Raw genomic sequence first — 19,543 nt, 5'->3', positions numbered from 1 at the left:
TTCAAGGACTTTGTTTACCAGTTTTAGCTAGATATAAATCACTTAGCACATCTGGTCATTGATTTCATTTGAAAGAGAAACTCTGAGATTGCAGTCAATGCTGCTAGAACTCCACATTAAAACATTGATTCATAGCAGTATTTTTTGTTATGTACTTTAAGAGAGGATAAGCACAATATTGCTTTTAAATTTGATGGTAGCATAGGAAAACTTTCCAAATATCTGTTCTATGTAAATATGTAAAGTCTATGTCATGTAATAAAAGCATCTAAGACAAAGAGTTAAATTGTATTTCTGAATTAGGCAAATCTACAGTTAAATTCAATGCAAGGTGTTCATGGTAAGGACTCTAGAATGGGCCTTGAAAATCCATTACATTTTAAAAGTGCAGTTGGAAAATGTGCATCTGAAGCTATATATACTCTCAGAATGGCTGTATCTCTAATGGACATTTTCCCTAAAAAGGATGAACATGTCAGAAAAGAGTTCCAGAAGCATTTTATCAATAATTTATAATGCAATAATAATATTTCATTTAAAAAAAATTCCTATATTTCAGTCACATTTTCACCCTTGCTTGATTTTGCAAATTACTATATGCTCTTCATGAAGAGAAGAACAACAGTAATGGTAATTTTCTGAAACCAGAAGCTGGAAAATGTAATGCAAACAAAAAGGAAGACATAGTGTATATAATTAATATGATGTCATTTTAAATATTTTTAATGATACTGCACAAGTTGAAGCTATCTAAAGCACTGTGGTGTTATATGAAAACAAGATTTTCTAATAAAATACACTGTCATATACTTAAAATAACACAGAAGACATCTTTAGACGTAGCAGAACAACCTTTTCCAGCTTCACTGCAGATTTAAAGGCTGTCAGTGATTAACATATGATTTTTTAAAATTTCATTGCTAATAAATTCTGTCTTGAATAAATTTATGTTCTTTTTTTTTTTAGTTTATTTCAACACAGTTGAATATGTTTTTGTGTTGGCATTTACGGGTTTTTATGTGAGCTGTCTTATGCCAATGTTACCGACACATTTTTAAAGACACTTTTTTGATTTCATTGGAAAAAAAATACTCAGTTAAACAGTAAGATTTGTGTTTTTCTGGCAATGTATATTTATTGTTAGCTTTGACACAGGATTTGCCTTCAGCAAAATGATGGCTAATGACATGAAATAAGCTTTGTTTTATTTAAATGTGGATTCTTTAAAGGGAATAATATGTATGAAGGTTGGAAAGGAATGTATGCACACCACATGCCATGCTCTCCATCATGCACGCTTTCTGAAATGAATTTGGTTATTTATTGATATGGAAAAAGAAATGATCAACAGAAATTATTTTCAGCCATGCAGTACAAGACAAATGATAGCTTCCTTCAGATCTTTGAGAAGAAAAAAAAAATACGAAGCATGAAATATTTTGCTTCTTTAGAGACTTCTGCCAGCACTGCAGAAAAAGAACTGTTAAATACTCCAGTATTTACCATCTCATAGTAGAGGTGCTGTCTTTATCACTAGATGGTGGTGGTTATCGGTTATACATTTGGTTTCTTTACTGAGAAGGAGCTCTCAGAACCCAAGAAAATACTGTATTCTACGTGATGCAAGTTGGTGTCAATTGATTATGTGAACTGTGAATACCCAAAGCCTGAGCTATTTTGTTGTTTTTCCTCTATTACTTGACATAGTTATTTCCAGAACCAATATATTCTACAGACTAGAATTCTATGAGTTACTCATTAGCAAAACCTTCTGGTGGAGTCAAAATTAAGTTTCAGGACACTAATTAGAGTTCTATTTTGTATGAAAATTTTCATTGTCAAGTGGTTCACACGCATTCCCAATCATTTGTAACTAGAGTATTTTATGCAGAAAAAAATCCATGGTTAAACGTGCTGTAACTTCAAAGAATTTCTGCTGAAGCAGTCTCTCAAATTGCATCATTTTGTGACCTTCACTGACCAACATGGAAATTCTACAGTGATAATGCTTACTTTATGTAGTTATCTGAACTTCTTAAAACTATCCATAATTTTCATTGGTTTTGTCCGCATTTTTTTTTTAAATTCTTTTTAATGAGAAGATGCCTCTGAAATAATGGAAATTGAGGTGAATTGACTGCGTATGGACACACAGTAATGGACCTGTTCTTTTCCTGCTATAGCCAGCTGCAAAAGTCCAAGAAATAGAGTCTGCAAAGAAGACTGAGTTTAATAAAAATTTGTACGAAAAGATTTATTTCTTTAAAATTGTAAGCAAAGGCCATTCAACAGCCTCAGAAACACTACTTGTTATTAGGTGCCTTCATGTGTATAGATGTGTATATGTTTCCTTTGTATTACTGTTAGGTTATCAGTGCAAGTGACACTGGTGATCAAGGTTTTAAGAGGTAATGAACACGAGGTGGCTCTCCTATGTGTCTTCCATGGACTATCAATAACACAATAGGATCATTCTTTGCTTTAGTGGATATTTACTGGATATGTAAAACAAAATACTGCCCAACTTGGGGAACTATGAATGAAATACCCTAGGAGTTTCATGGTTCCATACCAGAACTCTTTCGGCAATATACATGTAGTATGTCATCAACTATTTCATTTGTATTCATTATGTGAGCTATTATTTTTACAGCTGCAAAGGAGTGTTTCTTCTTTGCAGAGCAAGTTGATTATGTGAGTTGGATGATCTTAATTAAAAGTCAGTGTCAGCAGTTCTTCTGATATTTATCTGAAATTTTCCAAGAAAGTGAGATAATTGCAGTTGTCCAAGTAACCAAAAAGGAAAACAAACAAACAAAAAAGCAGAGAAAAAAAAAAAAAAAAAAGTATTTTTTTCTAAAAACAAAACAAAACAAAAAAAACAACAAAAAAACCCCACCTCTCCTTGTCATTTTATGGCTATTTTTATGTACTGTTTACATTCATCTACACATAAAGTGGAAGTTTCCCATGTGTAAAATTGTGCCTCCAGTTAATCAGCAGAATTTCTGCTACTGATAATAGTAGAGCAGGATGAAGTCACAACTCATGTTAAACCTCAGGGGACTCATCATGACTCATATACATGTATCAAAGAACTGTGGAAAAAGGTATGGAGGATTGTTAAATATATCACATCATACTTTCTTTTTATTACCATCGCAGGATGGTATTTTTCTTAAAGTACGTCAGGAAGAGTAAGTAAATAGTAAATATAAAATTAAGTAGTCTTTAAAATAAGGTTATGCTGTGTGTGACACTGCTATGAATTTTTCATGAAGGAATTTTTTATAAAGGATACAGTTTTTCATATGAATTCTGAAGTAGGATGTGAATCAGATTCTTGTGAACATTTTATGTGACAGGTTCTTGTTTTTATATTTTCCATAAAAGGTAGTTTGAAAAGCTTTCTGAAGAGATTTTCTGTAACCTTTCGTAAGAATTAGTGTAAATATTTATTGATTGTTGGTCTAAATCTGCATTATTTAGTAATACTCTTAAGCAGTTTGGGTTACAAAGCAAAAGTGGATAATATAGATCAGAATGTTTGGTAGGCCACTGCAAGATGGGAACAGACATTAATGATAGTTTTTTTTTTTCCTTCTCCTTTTTCTTTTTTCTTTTTTCTTTTTTCTTTTTTTTTTTTTTCTCTTTCTTTTCTTTTTAAACCAGTCCTAAGAAGGACTTGGAGATTACTGTCCTGATTTCGTTTCTTTTTTGATTGGGGAATGTGGTAGATATAAGATCTTGGAAATGCTATTTGATGTAAATTAACAAAAATCCATGAAACATAGTTAACCACAGATATAGTCTGACAGTAAGAAGAATATTGTGAAGAAGCAGAGGAAATCATAGAACGACTGTGTGTTACTCTGACAGTGAATCGGTATTATCTCTGCTATCAGATAATGCAGTTATCATTAATTTTCACATTTGCATTTCAATCTTTGGAAGGAAATGACTCTTGCCGGATGAAGATAAGAGCTCTGTACCACTATAATGAACCATCATTTTATCCCGATGCTTTGTATCCATATGAAAATGAGGCTGGGTGGTGGTGTGGTATGTGAGGAGGGGGTGGGGGGGTCATAGAAACGTTATAACAAAGTGTCAAAATCACTACAGACTTTTGGAGCCCTTTATGAACAAGAGACAGTCTAAATAAATCTTCTATAGTGAAGTGGATATCGGAGGAAAAGCAGAGAGCCTGGCTCCTATGGTGGGGTGTTGGGAGGGGCCTTCTAGGAGCAGGGGAGGATTTCTTTGCATCTTGGTCTGGTTTCCATCTCTAGATTGGAACTAAAGGGAGGCTATGGGGAGTCCGAATTGCAAAAATGGGGTGGGAGTGGTCATCAGTTTAACCCCTGGACTGCAGGTCTTATTTTGACTCTTGAATACTATTCAGGTTGGTGAAGTAAATGTTAGCAGATCTCTGACTTCATGGTTAGTTCTGACATGGGAACTTCTGGGAGGTTACTGCACCTGCATGTTAAGTACAGGAGGATTTCAACTATTTTTCACCCCTGTACAAAGTATATGTCTGTAAGGACTGTGGTGTTCCCAGTTCTTCTCTATGCATAGCGCAGATTAGTGTTGACTAGCTAAAATTCCACTGGAAACCTCTGCAAGGCATTCTTCCATTTTAGTTCTGATGGGTTGACTAAAACCATAGTTCCTCAAATGCTCTTGTACTATATTCACCTTGCTTAACCTTAATGCTGCACTTAGCACCTGTAATTTACAGACTTCATCCATACATCATCAACACTCACTGTCAGATGTCTGCTCTAGGCAAGAACTCCTGAGGTTTGTCCCTCCTTCCTTTCTTTTTTGTAAAAAAAGCTGTGATTTTTAGTTCATCAAATGATGGTAGGAACTGATATTTAAATGTATGGTATTTTAATGTCATTCTTAGTGTTAGCATTTCTAGGAGTATCAGGATGTCCATCTTGCCATGACAGCTCCAGGCTGCTTTAGCTCGGAGACTGTGCTATGGTGGTGGGGCTGAGGAACTGCCCTTCTGGCTGCAGCTGCCGCTTCCTCCTGCAGACACTCCTGAGGGCCCCTCCTCTCTGCTCTAACTCAGTGGGTACATTCCTGTCTCTTAAAGAGGAGATACAGGGCTAAGAGCTATAAGGAAAATACATGCTGTGTTAGTAAATACAGCAGTGACATAAGCTGAATAGTATATACCAGTGAGGTGCTAAAACACATCCCTAGCATGACTGCTGTTGAGGCCAGCTGACACTTCCTAAATAATTCCAGATTTTCAAGTGTTAAAGCAGTGCATAAAGACTTATCTGTAGGTAGTTAGCCTTATAGGCTAAGGGAATCTCCCAGCACACAGTTGCCCCTTTTTACACTACTTAGTCTCAGTGCACAGAGTCTTTTTTTTGGCACATGTAGTTAGCTTTCCTTTACCAGAAAGAAGGTTTCCTTCCTTCTTTTACATCCTTTAGCAGATGTTGCTAGTGCAGAAATGGCTTTTTCTGTGAAGCAGTTCATCTCGTTACCAAACTGCTCCCCATAAAAAAGACCTGAAAGATAAGAAAATGAGAGTGGCTGTATGTATGAACATGGAAGAAGCAATCTAATCTTTGCTACCATGTTTCCCACATGCAAACTTTCGTGGGAAATGAACTGTTGTATGACCTACTGAGCATGTTTAATAGACAAGATCAGTAGGGAAATTTTTTATTTTATGGCCACTCCTGATGAAATACCAGACATGTTAGATCCCAGGGTTTAAAGAAGAAGTTGAGGCTTAATACAGTCCCCCTAAAATCATGTGAGTAGGCATTTCAGATATTGAAAACTGTAATTTACTAAATTGAAATTACTTGCTGTTATGATGACTTCATCCATTCAAGGTGCAAATATAGTAGGATTCTGTAAGCTTGAAAATAAACCTTACCTCAGTTGACTTAGAGCATAAACTATAAATAAGGAGAGAGTTCATTGCTGAATATTGGAGCACTGTTCTCCTGTTTTGTATTTGGGATACTATTTTCTTGTCATTGTTTCATGAAGGTGACATATACATGAATTTAAATTCCATTGTAAAATTAGGTGCAGTAAAAATGCACCTGCTTCAGAAGTTGCTATTTAGTTTGACAATATTCATTTAGTATTCCTGGGTCTTCATTTGTCCATCTGTGAAATGCTTACTTTACATACTACGTTAGGTATAAATTGGAAACTATCTTAATCTGCAGACTGGCAAGTTTTAGACAAAGTAGACTTGAAATTGATCCAACACCTTCCTAAATTTTTATGTACTTATGTGTGTCAAGAGAGGAACATCGTACTGAATCATGAACAGTGCTGAACTCTGAATGAAAGGTTACAGACATAAAACTGTATTCTGTTTTGATTGGCATTTGTGTTTCAAGCACAAAAGACTTCCTGTTTTCTGAAAGAAGTTGATAGCTGGGAAGGGCATGTGCAAGGGAGAAATGATCAGATTCACCAGGTGCTGCTTTTTTGGACATGATACACTGCATAGTGGATGTTACCTGTACAAATCCCTGTAGGTCACATAGTGAAGGACTCCTAGTCCGTGAAAGTCTGCAGAGAATCAGTGAACATCTGCATTACAGTGCGTTGGTTCTTGTAGTTTCATGCACCAAGGGATCAGCAGAGGCTGGCAGAAAGCTTTGCACTTTTCAACTGTCTTCACTGTAGTGTGGTCATAAAGGCAATGTAATTGCCTTTATGTAAAGGCAGTGGTAATGTAAACATCATGGTAATTGCAGAGGACTAGGAAACAGTGTCTATATTTGGAAACAGGTAGGATGAGAATCAAAAGGAGCATGTAACTGGTCCACAACTGTTTTGCTCTTTGTTGTGTTTTTCTCATTAATTCAACTAAGATTACTACATGCAGAATATTGCATAGCAGCACTGCCTTGAACAGCTGAAGGGTGGGTCTGTTAATACATTGATCTATGTACAAAATGTAGTGTTATTTATTTATCATGCACAGTGATGTCCAGCAGTTGGATGCAAGCACCTGATGAGAGATAGTAGTGCCTTCATTTCTTAAATAGTCAGGTTTCTGTTATTTTCAGCATTGTATCCTGTGCTCAGCATATAATTAAAGAAAATACTTTGATTTTCCAAATACATTTTTGTCTTTGCTCACTTATTTCCTCTCTGTTAAGACATCATAACATAAAAGTTGGAAAATGTAGCTAAAACAGCAAACACATTATTACCAGACGCCATCAAATCTCCATTCAAAAGAACCAGCTTGAGCTGAAAGTAAATTTAATGTGACATTGCAAACTGGATATGAGCATTTACCCAATCAAATTACAAAGACAGTTCAGAATGGTTGTGAGTCTGGAGAGGAATTGAACAAAGTTGTCATGAGATGGCAAGAGCATCCTAAGGGCAAAATCTCTGCCTAAATTCTGGCCCTAGATTTCTCAGTATTTGTGTTTAGCTCAATGATACTAGCTTTATTCACATTTGATTTTAGGTTTTTAGTTGTCAGATTTCATTTTTAGGGCATTCTACCATTGCATGCCCGCAGGAAGGACAAGGTGGTGATGACTGTAGAAGTGCTATGATCAACTTCTACGCAGTCTTTCATCACTCACTCGCCAACATGTCAAAAATAAGCATTTCTTACTAGAATCAGCCCTCATTTTTGTTGAGTTAACATAGTTTCTAGTGATTTCAGTATCTTCTGATGGAATCAGTGAGAAGCCTTGGAACCAAATAGGCATAAGTGTGGCCCAGAGTTAAACAATAATATACCTATGCTGATAGCTGGCTAGACAGAATTATTAAGCATTAAGGTGTATGTTGGGAAGGCCTTAATTGTGTAAGGGTTAGTATTTCCTAGTTTTTCCTGGAGTCAGTGGGTTGGTTTAGACTTTAAGGAGCTATTCTGAGGTCATCTGAGCTCTTGCCTTTTTTTTTAAAATTTATTTTAATAACCTTACACTTTTTGTTCCTCTCTGTATGCTTTGTCTTTCTTGACACCTTCAGTCATTGTAGTCAAGCTGAGATACTTCACAACATGTTGCTGGGGATCACAGATAGATAGAGAAACTTTCCAGTATTTATGTAATTTTGTCCTGAGTAAGTATTGCAGGATTATGCAATGGCATATTGCTTTGTATGAAGAAAAAATAGCTGATAAATTTTAACGATTGAGGATGAAGTTGTAAAAATGATTTGTTACTTAAGGACAGTACTCAAGTTAGGATGATTCAGGTCTTTGCTTCTCTGATTTTATCTCAATATAGTTGCATTAATATCAGCATAAAACCACAATGATGGATTATTACGGATAATTTAGGAAGATAAGATAATGTGTTCTATGGACATAATGTTCCAGAGTGGTGCATATATGCATTTTTGGATGGGTGGTTGAGTCTGAATTTCAAATTACTTCATTGGGTGAGAAAAAGAATTCATTAAGTTATCTGAAGCTTGATACTTGTATCTCAGTGCCAAAGCTGCTAATCGCTTCAGAAATCTTTGGCTTCCATCTATAAACAAGTATTAGTTCTTATGGAAAGGAAGGGAAAAAAAAAAGCAAAACTATTTGGACAGCAGTTTTTATTAACATTTGAGAGAGTTTTCTGAGATGTGATATAGTCATGTATATGATGCTTATGTAATGTGACACTGTAAATGCTTCATATTTATTCAGATTAAATAGGTATAATTTTAAACTTATTATTTCTATTAATGTGATTTGTATTTCATGGATTTTTATGGATTTATTCTCAGAAAATAATTTTTTCATAAATTACAGCATCCCTTGGCATTTGATCTTGACTACTTTTCAAAGTAAGTCTTGGATCTCAACTTGTCTCAGAAATTTTCTTTATGAGATACTTTCTAAATTTATTCCCATTTCTAGCAGAAGGAAGAAAAAATCCACCTATAAGAAAACAACAAAATTTGGTGTGGTGCATCTGATATGAGCTAGCATCTAGTTTAATTACTATATCCATAACATTTTAACAATCAAATTTTGAGTTTCTTCCAAGGAAATTATTTTCCTCTCAACTTGTCCTGGTAATGCTTGTTTTAATAGTTAAAACTTTCTCAGCTTTCTTTTTCTGTATAATCATGCCACAATGTCTGAATCATCTGGAATCAAAGAACTGTGCAACAGGGATGTGAGCAGAAGGACAGTGTAGAATTTCAAATGCCACATGCCAGAGAACATTTTTAGGGGATGCTGAATCATAGAATCATAGAATAGCTTGGGTTGGGAAAGACCATAAAGATCACCAAGTCCAACTGCAACCTAACCATACTACCCTAACTCAGCCCTCTGCTAAATCATGTCCCTGAGCACCACATCCAAATGGTTTTTAAACACATCCAGGGATGGTGACTCAACACCTCCCTGGGGAGCCTATTCCAGTGCTTAACAACCCTTCTGTAAAGTTTTTCCTGAGATCCAACCTAAACCTCCTCTGATGCAATTTGAGGCCATTTCCTCTTGTCCTGTCACCTGTCACCAGTGAGAAAAGAACAACCCCAGTCTCGCTGAAGAAGTGCTGTCAGATATTACTGTTGTACTTTCAAGCACAGGATGTGGTGGACCAATGGAAATGTGCATTGAACTCTGTCCTAGATGACATAGAAAGTATGTATCAGGCTCCTCTCATAATTTCTTGTAGGAAGAAATCCAATTACAGAAAACCTGCTCTCCTATTCTGCCTCTCACTGTTGTATTTTACAGTGCCACGTGCATCTTGACAAGCATGATGCAGTAGATTAAAAGTCCTACTGATTCATTGGTTTCATAGTGTTAGTGTTCTATATACAGTCAAGATGCTAAATAACACTTTAAAAATATTTAGAAACTGTGGTTCTAGCTATTGAAAAGCCTTTAACCATCTGCTTGCTTTTTATTTTTTCTCATAAAAGGAAACAAAAATCACTTTAATATGTAGTCACATTATTTTCACCATTTCTCAGCTTCTAGGATGATTACTCTGGAAAAATGCTGCGTGTTTCCCCAAAGCCTGGACATATCGTGACGCTTATCTAAAGAAAAAAGATGATATATTTTTAAAAGAAAAATGCTGACCTAGTTAGTAAGGCTGAAACCATTCATTAATTAGAAGTCATAATTGCAATTACATGGTAAAATTAATTTATCACGAAAATAATCCTATCAGTTTTCCTTTTTGGAAAAATGGAACCAAATGATTTTAGCAGCCTGCATTGCTTAAGGCAGATATTACAGTGATATTGGTTGAGAGTGAATAAAGTAATCAAATTTCATTTTGAAGATCTGAAATTCAGGGGCTGCATCAATGATAGTTCATATATTATATGAGTTTCAGTTGAGTTGTAATTCTGTAATTACGTGTAATATATAAAGCATATATGCACAGATAAATGCATAAAAGGAAAATAGTGTGCTGAAATTTAAAAAGAGTGAAGTGAAGATAACACGGCACATAATATATAGAAAAATTCATGTAATATGGCAAGTATGCTACAGTGTAGGAAAGTCAGAATGCCTTTTGTACCCTCAGGCTATTTAGACTTCCTTGATATTCAAATCTTAATGTACATTAAATGGAATGTAAGGAGGTCCACCTCACTGGACCTCAGGCAGACTTAGCAAGTAGCGCTCCTTAGGGATGCCTCTTTATGTATATATTTGCAAAGGTGTTATAGCCATGAAATATAGTCCTTTGATGACATCATAACTGTGAAATATGACTTTATTTTGCTCACTGGCAGTCAGAGCTTTGCTTTATCTGTATTAAGCAGTCTGTATGCATAAATAAAGAATACCAAATACTGAAGCTGACTGTTGTAACCCAACATGGCCACCTTGAGTTGGAGTGCTCATTCCTCCATGTGACGCCCTATGAGTGTCTGGGAACTATTTGTAAACTACTGTCAAATATGGCAGTTTAACATTATCTTCTCCCCAGAAATGTGGTAATAACATAAGCACTGTGGGTATTGATGGGCAGCTGCCTGCCCAAATACACCAATTACTTATGGTAGTTTAAATTTTAACAGAGGGTAGACATGTTTTATCTTAAAATAGTCAAACTTTGTCTTGAAGGACCTAAAAATATATCACTGACATTTCTGGTCCTCTTGAAGTAAATAGAAAAGCACACAGTGATGGCAGTGAATTTAATACCTAATATTTTAACAACTAGCAATCTATTAACGATTGATTAATTTATAAATGCACATATTGTTTATTTAAGGCTCACAAATACTCTGTAGGAGAAAGGCTCATAGCCACAGTGAGCAGACTGTTCGTCAGCCAGGACTTTGTTATGAACAGGAGGTAGGAACAAGTATACTCTTAAGCATCTGAAAAACTCTCAAGTCTCCAAGAAAGAGTTCATAGAACAGTGCAAGAAGTACGTGCTTGAATCCATTTTTCCAGATTAACCAGGCATTTTTAGATAGGATTGATAAGTGCCTTTTTTTTTTTTTTCCCTCCAGGTGATAATGTATCTATGTTTAGAAGAATGCCTTTTTAGGCTGCCATCCTGCGCAGCATTTATAAACTTGTAATTTGATGCATATGAGCATGATGTTGAACAAGGAAAAAACTTCTCACATGCATTAAGTTAAGCACACGTGTAAGTGTTTATAGGATTGGGGCCTTAGGTCATAAGCTTTTCCCAGCAGAAGCTGCCTTTATCATTGTGCTTTCTACATACTAAGTGAACTGCTAGCATGCACAAATTAATAGGGATGCAAATCTAAGCAATGCTAAAGGCCCCTTTCCACTCCTTTGACAAAGTAAATGGGCCTTAAAGTATGTCACTTCAGTAAGACTCTGAATACGATAATTAAGGAATTCAAATTGTATCTCGAGTTTCTGTGAATTACAGAACATAGTTTCATGGATTTACTTGATTTTTCTGACTTTCTATTTTGAATCTTCCTAATGCTTACTAAATTATTTGCATTTATATGCAAGATGGTTGATTCGTACATTAAAAACACCTTTTTTTTTTAATTGAGACGTAGGAGATTAAGTTTCAACGTTTCTGTTCAGTTCACTTTCACAGTGGCTGTGCATTGTTGATGCTGGGATAGTAAGGTCTGAGGTAACACATCGATTTTATAAATGAGAAGATGTTCAGATTTTGCAGTCTTCTTTCCTTTGCTTCTTAAAGGGTGTACTTGTATTTCATGGCTCTGATTACAGCTGTGAAATACAGACTCATGGTGGCATAATACACATTGGACTTGATTTTATTTTATTTTTTTTAGTGCTAGGATTTCTGCAGTAGCAGTATATATATTTTTGCTGCAACTTTCTGTATAAATATACTGATATAATGAATCGGGACTGTTTCAAGGGTGAAGGTGCTAAAATATTACCCAAGTGACATAGTGACTATGATGTTCAGAAGGTTCCTAGGGGCAAATCTTTCCTTAAAGGAAACTCTAATGTTTCTTACATTCTATTTTGCAGTTTTTTGTTTGGTTGATTCTGTTTGTTTTTGTTGTTGTTTGGTTTTGTTTTGTTTTCATAAAAATGCGAAAAACTCTGAAGTAGAAAGTGTGCGAAACAGCATTACTTCTTGGTTTCTTCTTCTGAAGATCAGTCACATCTACTGCCTATTGCTTTAGTTATTGTCTGAATCCAAGCAGTATTTCAGAACTATTGCTGTTGAATGATGATTTGCTCTAGCATCAGCTGATAACCTTATCTTAGCAGTTAAGGGGAATCAAAGAAAATTCACCCTTATAAAGCTCATATTTTCTCTATATGAGTTTCTCTAATTGTTGCTCATCTTGTGTATGTTTCATTGACTTTATTTCTTTGGCTATTCTTTTTTACTTACTTTTCATTTATTGCCTTCCTTATGCAATGTTTGTAATAAAAAAGCAAGTCCATATATGCTGCTTTTAATTAACTTAACCCTATATGTCAGGATTGTGAGATAATGGGCATTAGGTTATTTATCTGAATAAATTTACTTCATAGGAAAAGTGCACTGCCTAACCTATGATACAGTTGTCTTTTGTAATAATGGTCTGATATTTCTTACCTGTATTTGCCATCCCCACCCTCCTGCCAGCACTTACGTTTTGCTTCACATACAGTCACAGCACAGTGATTATTGAGGTGGCAGTGCAGTGGTCCTGTATGGAACAAATGCTTTTACACTGTGTTAACAAATGATTCGTAGAAAATTCATGCAGCCGACTCTCGGTTTCTCCAGTGTGCAACTTGTGCACGTGTGCTCTTGAAGTTTTGTTTCCTTAAGTAAGAAACAAAAAGGAAAGTTTTTTTTTTCAGTTTTTCTATTCCCTTTTGATCAATCGCAATTTCTGATATTCTCCTTTTATTTCCAGGTCTGATTTTGTTCACACTCTTCATTTTTGCTTTGCTCTGCATCCATTGCCCTTCTGTCATTTATTTCCTTTGATTCTGTTAAAGTCATTTTTTCCATGTGACATAGTGTCTTTTGTATAATTATATAATATTTCAGTTTTGTCTTATGCCAAATTTGTTTACCTAGCTTTCTAAGTTTGGTTGCAGTGTTTCATGTAGTATTTGTCAAGGAGAGTGTAGTGAGAAATGAGCATGCTATTATTATTCCTGGCTCTGCTGTGTTTTCAAAGAGCATCTGTTGGTGTTCATTCGACGTTTTTTCCTTGGCTATGTATATAACACTCGCATATGTATCATCGATTCACTGAAAACACCACAGAGAAAATGAATTTTATGAAATTGGGAGGAAGTTTGCAGCAAACAGTGGATTATATTGGTGTTACATAGCTATCTCATCAAAAGGTAGCAAATGCACAAGACCTTTTGCGCTTTTCAATTTGAAAGAAAATGATTTCATTAGAAAAAAAAGAACCATCACTCTGGATGTTGGAGAATGCCAGAGCCTGATGAAACCAGCTGAAGAGACAAACTGAGTGTACGGATGCAGATTAGCCTTCAGAAGATGAGGGTGTAAAAGGGATTTAATGGTAGGATGGATTATAGAAATCCTTGTAACAATGTTAAATAATTATAGTTCCAGCCGAGATCAAAGCAGTGCTGATTGAACCCCCTCAAGCTGTTAACATGGAGTATCTGGAAGAAAAAAAAAAAAAAAAAGGAAAAAAAAACCTCTGAGATTGGTCAGCCTGTGCTGACAGTGTCCTCTGATCTATGGAAGTTCTCGTGGTATTGAAGGTACAAGTTGTGGGGGAGGGAAAGACGGAGGGAAGAATTTATCAGGCAGAGTAGCATATTTGGGAAGGTTTTTTGTTTGTTTTTTAAGGGAGAAGAAATGGGTATTGTAATCAGTGTTACTAGAGTTCACACGCTGATTGAAATTGCAGTAAACTTATATACTATTGGCATCTTTCCATATTGGAAATGGGATTAAGTTTCCTTAGCAGAACTCTGGTCTGTAACAGAAAATGATTAGGCTCTCTTTTTTTTCTTTTTTTTCCCCTCTTCCCTCCCACCTTTTAAACTGCGATTCCTATATACATACCTGCCCAGCAACAACTATTAGCAGCGATAACTGGAAGAACGCCTTTGTAGTAGCGATATTTAGCTGCAGGCAGAGAGTACAGTTGCTATGCCCATTCAACAGCATTAAACATTTATTCTCATTGCCTTGCCTTCCTGGCATTCATGCCTGGAGGATTATGCTTATGCCTCTATTAATAAAAAAAGAGAAGTCAAAGTTAAATCCGTACAGTTTGGTGGCAGAGTAACTTGTGGCATAGCCAAAGCTTTTCCTTCTGTACAGCTGTCCGTAAACTGCAGAACATCATTTGTTTCAAATAAAGTAATAAAAAAAAAACAACTCGTGCCACCTTGATGTGCATTTTCAGGGTATGCTCAGGGGCAGATCATGCCAGAGGTGTGTAATCAAAACCAAGGGTGGAAAGGACACCTTGTGGACCAGATCTGTCTGAAGTGATGATTTAACCTTGCACGCTGTTACTTTGTCCTGAGACTGCAGGAGAGAGAGAACATCAGCACTGAATGGGCACAAAGGATGGAGCTGTCAGACAGTTCCTTTTGGCGACAGCCACGCAGGGGGAAAGGTGCTTCGAGGAGGTACAGTCCACAGGACAGAAGGAGCAAGCCTTTGCATGCTGTTTGGCAGTGAGTAGCATGCAGCTGTCTTTAGACCTGCAGCTTTGGAAAGGGCAAGTGATGCTTATTAGGAAAAAGGGCTACAAAGTGTTGGGTTGCTGGACATGCCAAGAAATGCATAGCTTCTTTCTCTCTCTTTAGTTCTGTAAATGTATGCATGTGACTACATGTTTAAACTGAAAGTGGCTACTTTGTCTCCTTTGTACATTCAGTGGACTAAATACAGTCAGAGTGTTCCAAAAGGCTGTTTTATGTCTGTGAGAATAATGATACGTGGCCAAACCCCAAACAATTATCTGATAACTGCGTGAGAAGCTGTAAGAATATTCTCCCATATTTTGTAAGTGAAAGTTTGCATCAAGTGCTACTACTATTTTTTAATATCAAAAATAATTTAGGTTTTAGGTTATGAAGTGTTGTATATGACCTCTTTTAGGACTTCTGCTAACCTGTTAACTTAGTTAAGCTGCTTTTTACTTACTTAAAATCTGAGTAGTCAGCCTCCATGTGATATGGATTTAAGAGCAAGAGGGCATTAAATAAGTCTACATCAGGGATGAAAACATGTAAATGGCACCATCTCCAGGGTATTTTGTGGCCATTTGCTGTAAAAATGTGACAGTTTTTGCAGGCATCTCAAACTGTCTGTAGATCATCAAGTTACAGGTATGGACTCTGTGGCTCTATTTTTGGCCAAACACTATGGAAGATGAGTAAAACAGTCCTCTCATTATCCTTTGTGGCATTGTCTCACCTTGTGAGGTTAGATGCAGAAGATACTGTAGCTAACTTGAGCTTTCCTGTTGAATGAGTGATCTATGAAGAGATAAAAGTGATCTTGTAATTGCCAAAGCATCTTGGTTGAGCTCTGTAAAGTTTAGATTTCTTACTCTATTTAACAAACAGCGTTTTGTAAAGATAAACACGTCTGCAGGAGCAGAGTGTATTTTTTAATGAAGCAGAAGTTTACATTGCTGGGTAGAAACAAGTGATGCCATTAAGTCGGCTTTATGGCAATTGTATGCTAGTTTTAGGACACCTGGCACTGATTAAGCAAGGATTTTCAAAGACAGGTAAGTGTGAGTTTATTTGGGACTATGGAGAGTTTTTAAATGCTGTCCAACGATCTCACAAATCCATTTTGTAAAACAAGAATCTGAAGGAAGGATTTCAAGCTGCATAACATATAAATATAAGATTTAATATGAATATAGTAAATATAACCATAAATATTTTATGGTACAGTTTTGGTTCTAATGAAAGCCAGCAGAAAAACAATGCTTTGGAGAAGAAGTAATTGTGTCACTTCTTGCTGTCACTTCAGTGATTGTGTCAGTGTGTGATAATGACAGTTAAACTCTCAGCAGGAGTTTTTATACTGGAAATAGGGAAGAATAGCTGGTGGGTTGTTTTTTGTTTGTGTGTTTTGTTCTGGTGTTGTTGCTTCGGTGCTTCTTTGTTGCTGTTGTTGTTTAGTAAGATTAATAAGGGTTAAAAAGAAGAAAGCTTCCAAGACAATAATTTTAAGGCCAGTAATTTAAGGCAGGAGTGGAGGAGAACAGAAACTATCAGGAAGGCTTCTTAACTTGAGAAGCTTCACAGTCAAAAGGAATGTGGCCATCAGAGAATGTGCAGAATCCTTTCTTTCGCTGCTGTAAAAAATGGATAAATAAAAGTAGGAATTGATGACAAGTCTTAAGTAATTCCATCATCAATCTGCGCTGCTTGACATAGTCATTCTGTTTGATTCTCTGTCTTTTCCTTTCCCACTACAGGTTACCAACAAATAATTAAAAAACAGACTTTTCCTCTCCCTTACCCATCCTTTCCTGTTGCTTTCAAATGTTTCCTGAAATTGCAGAGGAAGAGTTAATAATGGAACTAGCTCTTGTGATGTTACCTACCTATTCTCACTTCTTTTTCACACTTTAAACCCCTTCACAGAGGATTTTAGAATGGGAAAATGCTAAATCAGCTCTTTCCCTGTCCTCAGCTTCTGAGCTTTTTTTGTTATTGTGCTATGGAAAAAAGGATCAGACTCCAAACCGTTAAGCAGTAGCTGCATTTGGAAATAATCTAAAGCAAAAAAATATCTTTTTGCAATAAGGGACATCATTCTTCCTCTTTGTGTTCTGAAATGACAAATTATTGCTCCTTGACAGTGAATTTAAAATCAGATAACTAAGACTCACTAGATGATCTTTATCTCCAGAGCCTATGTAAATATGTTGTGCTCTGTGTTGTGCATATTGTTTGTAATAGGATGGTACAAGCTCGGAGGTATATTCAACTATGTGAATATGTGAATAACTCAAAGATTAGGCATTTTATATGTTACAAGAGGGGGAAAATACCTAATTTGACTTAGGAATATAGATATTTTCCTTTGACGTTACTATTTTAAACCTCAGTTCCTTTTAGCATACCTTGTTTTTGTTTAGATTATATTTGCGGTATGAATGGTTCTAGATGTAAGTTAGAATAATTATAAAGAAGGCAACCTTTCCCCTCTTCAGTGTCCTGCTGGCAGCAATTTGTACTTCCCGTTATGAATACAAAAAATCCAGTTGTTTCCCACAGGCTGTGAAGACGCTGGAAAAGGAACTGTTGTTGCTGTTCACCTTACTGTTTTTTTCCTCTTTAGATATCTTCTGTTTAAATGTATGTATGGAGAGGAAAATAAACATTTTAGGCCTTGGTTAAATAGGCATATTGGAGGTAGTTATGGCTGGTGTGCCTCATCCACTGAACTTAGAGATAAATGTGTGTAGTATTTATAGATTAGATTATTATTTATTTTTTTTTTAATGAGAGGTTATCATATTAAAAACAGTAGGAAATGCAGGTTATAGTAACCTGTAAGTAGGTTACTTATAAACTCAAACTTTCTGGATGTTTTAATTTGTTTCTCAAATTTTGCTAGAAAAATATTTTATCTGTTTTCCAAAGCATTAGTTTCCTTTTAAATTCACATTATGCAACTTTGGATGACATCTGAAATATTTATTTAAATCCTTCACATTCTGCAGTGTCCCTTGCCATATGGTAGCTTACAGATGTTCTACAAAGTAGGAAACATCCTATGATTTTAAGATATTCTGGTATCTTATAGATTCTAATCAAAATTGCAGAAAATGTGTCAGAATGTAATCCAAAAAGCATTTTTTTTAGTCTCAAAAATAGGATTTAAAGCTATATTCAAGATGAGGGCTTGGCCACTGGCCTTCCTTCCAAGATTTTTTCTTTATTTGAATTATTATTTGAATTTCTATTTATGAGATGGGCACCAATTTAAACCTTTTTAAAACCAATTTAAACCTGTCCTCAAATACTAGAATTAACTTTCAGAAACTCCTCATAGTAGTTTACTAAATGCTAATTGTAGTGATTTCTTATACTCCATTGTTAAAATTGGTCACACTTACATGGTGGATATTTGCACTTTGAAAGGACAGAGCATGCATCAATCTTTGTTTTCCATATGGAGCAGAAGAGGCCAAATTGAAAGATTACCTCATGTAATTTTTCATACCTTTCATTCCATTTCCATTAATCTATTAACAACGCTGTAAATATCTATCTTATGTGCGCATCTTAAAATATATTCACAACCCATCACTAGTTCCTTCTGTCATATTGTCTTACACCATTGTTTTGGTCACCTGCTAGGTTCATGAATTCTCAGTAAACAAACTAGGACAGATGCTCAGGTAGGGAAAAAATCCAACAACACATCAGACTTAGTCCTCAATCCCAGTGTTCACTAGCTTTAATGTTGTACGTTGAGAACTGGGAAATCCCACAGTACTTAGCATAGATAGAGGTCATTTCATTTTCATAATGCTGTACTTCATTATTAATGAATCTATATAGACTCAAAAGAGTCTATATAGATTCATATAGAAACAAATTGCCAGATCATCTTTTTTATTGTGTACCAAATTCCCATAATTGATAAGCAAGTAGGATATAGGCAGTGTCTGTGGATTATTTTATATAAATTGGAATTTAATTTCAGAGTCAAGCCTGCTTATATTTCAAATGCTTCTCTTCAGTGAAGTTCTGCACTGATGTGAATGCTCAACCCTCCTTTCCCCAGTCTTCACCTTGAGTGGAGAGCAGCTTTTAAGTTAAAGTACTTGGTCTTCTGAAAGCTAGCTTCGCTTGAGAATTTGTCGTCAGGTACTTGCATATACACTGAGCTTGGGAGGAACTTGGAGGGGCTCATTTTGCATCTCTAACTGCCATCCCTAATGAGTCTTGTGGTGCTGTTGGCTCAACTGGGAGTGTAGGTTATGACGTTGGTTGCCAGTCACGTATAAATAATATGTGTTTCATGTAGTCTGAATTAGTAAAGATATCTCAAGGTGGTAGTTATGACGAATCTTATAGCTTTCCCTTTTCTCTCAGCAGACTCTGAGCTGTAGCCCTCTCTGTAAGTAAAGGGGGAAGATT

The 19,543-nt window shown here is 35.8% G+C and overlaps 1 protein-coding gene across 2 annotated transcripts in view; it reads left to right on the top strand.

Annotated features, from left to right (window-relative positions):
- Positions 1 to 19,543, top strand: part of ZFPM2 (zinc finger protein, FOG family member 2) — a 305,737-nt gene that overhangs the window by 74,676 nt on the left and 211,518 nt on the right. The gene's annotated exons all lie outside the window — the stretch shown is intronic.

The sequence above is a fragment of the Centrocercus urophasianus genome, unplaced genomic scaffold, assembly GCF_019232065.1.
Source record: "Centrocercus urophasianus isolate 14NV4802_14NV808 unplaced genomic scaffold, USGS_Curo_1.0 seq_11, whole genome shotgun sequence".
In the NCBI taxonomy this organism is placed as follows: Eukaryota; Metazoa; Chordata; class Aves; order Galliformes; family Phasianidae; genus Centrocercus; species Centrocercus urophasianus.
This window is presented reverse-complemented; position numbering and strand designations above follow the sequence as displayed.